Source organism: Labeo rohita, chromosome 16 (assembly GCF_022985175.1).
Source record: "Labeo rohita strain BAU-BD-2019 chromosome 16, IGBB_LRoh.1.0, whole genome shotgun sequence".
NCBI classification, from domain to species: domain Eukaryota; kingdom Metazoa; phylum Chordata; class Actinopteri; order Cypriniformes; family Cyprinidae; genus Labeo; species Labeo rohita.
In genome coordinates this window covers 30,348,721-30,354,294 of record NC_066884.1, presented here as the reverse complement: position 1 = coordinate 30,354,294, position 5,574 = coordinate 30,348,721, and the positions used below count along the sequence as shown (strand labels likewise).

Genomic DNA, 5,574 nt, shown 5'->3' with positions numbered 1-5,574 from the left:
ATAGTACAATCGAGAAGGAAACACTAGCGTTGTTGATGGCCTTACAGCATTTCAAGGTTTATATTGGCTCTAGTTCTCTCCCCGTAGTCATTTCCACTGATCATAACCCGCTAGTTTTCTTGGCCCGAATAAAGAATTCGAATCAACGAATCATGCGCTGGTCATTGTTTGTTCAGGATTTTAATCTTGAAATTCACTATAAAAAAGGCAAAGACAATGTACTGGCGGATGCATTATCTCGGCCATTTGATCTTGAATAATCTACCTGTGGTAGATTCTTTGTGTGTGGGAGTGTTATGAGAATGATTGTTTCTTTTTGATATTTTCCTGCATTGCACTGTGTTGCTTCTATTCTCTCTTTTTTTCTCATAGGTTGAATGACGCTGGGGTGTTGGCGTGTTATTGGTCGCTCGATTAAGGCGGGGTCTTTTTTTAAGGAAGCCAGTTGCAAGCAGCCGGCGAGCTCATTGTTGGTGCAAACGTGTTCGAGTTCGGAGCTCCTGGATTCCTCCTCCGGCCGGCGGCCAAACCAATGTTTAACACCAATGCTTTGTGGCTAAAAGTTAGCTTTTATTCCTTGTTAAAGTTATAGCACACCTTGTGAAACAGAGCAAAGGGGTGTCCTGCTTTTTTCTTTTGTGTAAATCTGTTGGGCTTTGTTTTTGGTTAGGCAGTTAGGTAAGCTGGCTGTATTTTATTTTTTCCAATGTAATTAGGTTACTTAGTTTCTCTTTTTTTCCTTTCTAGGTTCCTTTTGTTTGTTATGTTGGCCTGTGGCCACCCCGAAGAGATGCTCTTTATGTTTCACGTCTAATCTCTAATAAACATCACAATTTTTTTGTATTTAACTGGTGTGTTTGTTTGGTCCCTGACCGGAGTGATTTGGGAATCCAGCACCACAGCCATTCTTTTAATTATGCCCTTAACGTACCCTAGACGCGGGGCGTAATAATTACCTTTTGTAAAACAGAACTTAAAATATACTTTGAAACCCTTTAAGATCCCTTTCAGAGATCACAAAATAAGAAGCTTATAAAAACAATAAAAAATCTAAAGCTTTTTAAATTTATGTGACTGCATTTTATTTCTTTTTCTTTCTTTCTTTCTTTCTTTCTTTCTTTCTTTCTTTCTTTCTTTATTTATTTATTTATTTATTTGGTTGTTGGTGGTGTTGTTCTGTTTTGCATGCTTTGAGATGTGCAACGTTGCCCTATGTTTGCCTTGTGCTTTTGTGTGATCATCAAACTGAAAAAAAAAAGTTCCATAAATTAAAAAGAAACAAGACCGCTGTTTTTCTTAATGCTACTGTCAGGCATTCATCACAGCCACCTCTACCTGCCATGTCACCAGTAGCACCGCCCACTCGTTCATCATCACCTGAATTCTAATTATGTTCACCTGATCCTCATTGAGCCATGCCCTATATAAGACACTCTTCTCCAGTTCCCCTTTGTCTGGTCTACCGTTCACATTGCTGATGCTAGGACAGTCAGCTAAGATTACCTAACTACCGTTCCATCTTGCTTTCTGTCATTTACAAATCTGTTAATAAAACTCTGGTTTGGTTTGCTACTCACCTCCCGTCTCATCCGTGTGTGTGTGTGGCAGCTACAAATTAAAGCACAGTGTTTTATTTTATTGTGAGTGTACACAAATAACGGTAAACTGTTTACAGTTTCGCTTGTATCTCATGTATAAATTATTTTTCAACTTCAGCCTCACTAAAATAATTTTTCTTGCCACTCGCCATTCTCAAACAATGGTTTTCGACGTTGACTGATGCTCTTTTATATGCTAATGATATTAATTAGCGGGTGTTTACGAGACAGAGATCTGACACCAATCAGCTGCGCACAATTTCAAGATCTTTTGCGATTTATAAATATCACATCTGGAATAGAGGCGAATGCATGTGGTTTTTTTGCGGACGTTCGTTTTCTCTGAATCGCACTTATGCACTTTTGAGATGATCTTAGAACAAATTTAGGATGATTTATACTTTTTATAAATGAGGCCCCTGATTCTTTCCATCATTATCATCTGTAAAATATGTTTAGGAGAATCAGGGTGTCACGTTATAGGAAACAGAAACACATCATACCTGCAGCCGCTTGACAAACACACATTCACACTGCTGTGACGGGATTCACTGCAATAATACTGAACTCCTTTATACTGTGATCAGCTGTTACAGTCAAGTCAAGTCACCTTTATTTATATACCGCCTTTAACAATACAGAATTGTGACAAGGCGGCTGTACAGTATTAAATAAGAAATAGTACATCAACAATGCCAAGGGCAACAATAAACACTCAATTTTCAAGTAAAGATAATTAATCAAATACAATAAAATAAATACAATATCGTGTGAAGAGAAAGTGTCCCCAACTAAGCAAGCCAGAGGCGACAGCGGCAAGGAACCAAACTCCATCGGTGACAAATGGAGAAAAAAACCTTGGGAGAAACCAGGCTCAGTCGGGGGGCCAGTTCTCCTCTGGCCAGACACAGAGGACTCACCAGGTGCCCGTGGTCTTGTGCCGACAGCCGTCTAGATAACGAGGTTTTCACTGGGGATCCGTCTCTGGGGCTCATCTAGTCGATGTGACATTCAGGGCTGTAGAGGTTGTATCTAGGTGCTGATCCACCATCTGGGCTGGATACGGACTGGATGCGGGGCACTGCAGTGACCATCTGATCTGGATACGGACTGGATCTGGTGGTTAATGTGACCTCGGAATAAGAAAGAAACAGACTAATATTAGTGTAGGTGCCATTCTTCTGACGATGCACTGAGTACATCGGGTGTTATGGGAAGTGTTCCCGGTTCCGGTTGACCTAATTAATGCAGCCTAACAATCCTTTAACGGATGTGAATTATAGGAATATATTGATGTGTTATGTGTAAGCAAGGTTAAAGAGATGGGTCTTTAATCTAGATTTAAACTGACAGAGTGTGTCTGCATCCCGAACAGTGTAGGGTAGATTGTTCCAGAGTTTGGGTGCTAGATAAGAAAATGATCTGCCGCCCGCGGTTGATTTTGATATTCTAGGTATTATCAAATTGCCAGAGAACGCAGCGGACGTGAGGGACTATAATGTGATAAGAGCTCGCTCAGCTACTGAGGAGCTAAACCATTCAGGGCTTTATAAGTAATTAGCAGGATTTTAAAATCTATACAATGTTTAATAGGGAGCCAGTGCAGTGTTGACAGAACCGGGCTAATATGATCATACTTTCTGGTTCTAGTAAGAACTCTAGCTGCTGCATTTTGGACCAGCTGTAGTTTGTTTATTAAGTGAGCAGAACAACCACCCAATAAAGCATTACAATAATCTAATCTTGAGGTCATAAACGCATGAATTAATGTTTCAGCATTTGACATTTAGAGCATAGGTCGTAATTTAGATATATTTTTGAGATGGAAAAATGCAGTTTTGCAAATACAAACTCCAATTATTCTCAACATATTTGGCTGATAATGATGATGAAAACACTATCATAACCTGATGAGTAAGAGACAGGGATTACAATTTTTTCAATTCTTAAAACTTTTAAATCTTTTTAACCCTCACCAATGATGTAATCATCAGAGAAATCACGTTTTGAAATTGAACAGTTTCTTAAATATATATTTTAAAAAGTGTTATATATTTTGCATCATATTTGACTCATATGGCTTTTATGGCTCATATAGTCTGATACAGTGAGAATATGGAGGGTAAAAACAGCCCCCGTTTAATTCAGAGACTCAAACTGAGCAAAAATATAAATTTGCTGCAGATGCTATTTATATGAAGAAATTCTGCTAATTGTAATGTAAATCAATGAGATCTTTATAACAGTACAGTCGATACTGACATAAAATGATCTAAATATCAGTGGTCACTCTATGTGTCCAATAATATTTGTGTTTAAGATGAGATTGAGATGATCCAAAAATATAATGCAATGCAATCCAATGATGATTGAGAGATGAACAAATAAACATTCAAAAGATGTGTGGTGTTTTGGAGGCTCATTCCTCCACTGAGGAACAGTGAAAGTAAAGCTTCTGAAAACAAACATTCCTCAAAAGATCCTGATTTGAGACTCTCTGATTTTTCAAAAAAAAAAAAAAAAAAGATTCATGAAGCATCAAATAAAGCCAAGCTGCTCCAGTTCATCTGGAAATATGACTACGGTTATTCTGATGTTTACTTGATAAAATCTGTAAAGATTTGACAGCAAAAAGACAATTTTAATTGATAAAAAAAACCTCTCTCAATTATCAATCAGATGACAGAAGGCATGGAGTAAATTCACGATGCTACGTACTATTGAATCACGTCGAAAGGTCACAGGGAACGTAGGCAGAACTAAGAAGACTAACAAAGTGCAAGTAAAATGCTGTTTGCAAACAAAAAGGTACAATGATGTCCTCCTCTCAAGGTGTAGGAGAAAATAAGATGGAGTTTTTCGCCATATTCTACCTTTTTGAGTCAGAGTACACAGATGATGAACTTAGACATGATTCGTAGTAGTGATGGGAAGTTCGGATCATTTTACCGACTCGGACCTTTGAGTCTCGTTCAGCAAAATGAACGAATCTTTTTTCGGGTCATTTCGTTCATTTTAGCAAAATATGTTTAGCAAAATAAAAATGTTACTTGTTACTTCCCTAACACATCTACTGTTTACACAACGTTGATCACACTACAAACAAGACAAAACTATAATGCTAAGAAACAGAAAAGATTAATTCATTGTTTACCTGGGTCACACAATAAAGTTTCCCAGGGAATGCATGATAATTTGTATCTTGAATGCACTGTTGCTTTTGATAAAAATGCATCGGTGTAAATGTAAATGTCACACTCACCTGCTGTTACAACATAGACATGAAAGGTAAAATCAGCTGAGGTTAATGAATCTAGAGCACAAACACTGACTGGTTTGGTGAGAGTCATTCATGCAGTCAGACTAGAAATCATGGTCTGTAATTAATGAATTCCCTTAAATGAACTAATATTACACATCTCTTTGAGCAGTGATGAATCTGTCCTCTGATAAAGTCACCAACATTCACACTTAAAACCATTCTTCTCTGAACTCTAAATTGTTGTGTATATGCCTGATTGTTCTTTTTTTTCCACAGTTGGACTTGCATTTCTTTAGGTGTTTACTTCTTACTACACCCATCAGGGCCTGTATCGGGACAGCCAGTCATATACTAATGTTAGTCCAGATTAACTGTCTGAAAGAGGTCACTAGATTTAGGTGAGCCAGTTAAAATTGAAATGAACTCTATTCTCTGACAGAGATTCACTCTCCTACACCCAAGAACAGAAAGCAGGAGGCAAAGTGAAAGTAAACAGATTTATTGAATAAATGCAGTTGTGTGTTTGTTGGCACTGAATAGGTGCTGAATTGGAGAATCAGCAGTCTGACAGTAGACAGTCTGATGTTGTAGATGTTCATCATCTCAGGTGGAGATGATTACAGAGAAATACAAATACAAATCAATGTATGTTGTCACAACAGAGCCTTTACACAATGCAACATTACACACTGACAATGTCAATGGGTTGATTTT

The 5,574-nt window shown here is 37.8% G+C and overlaps 1 protein-coding gene across 3 annotated transcripts in view; it reads right to left on the bottom strand.

Annotated features, from left to right (window-relative positions):
* Positions 1-5,574, bottom strand: part of ca14 (carbonic anhydrase XIV) — a 95,171-nt gene that overhangs the window by 18,089 nt on the left and 71,508 nt on the right. The gene's annotated exons all lie outside the window — the stretch shown is intronic.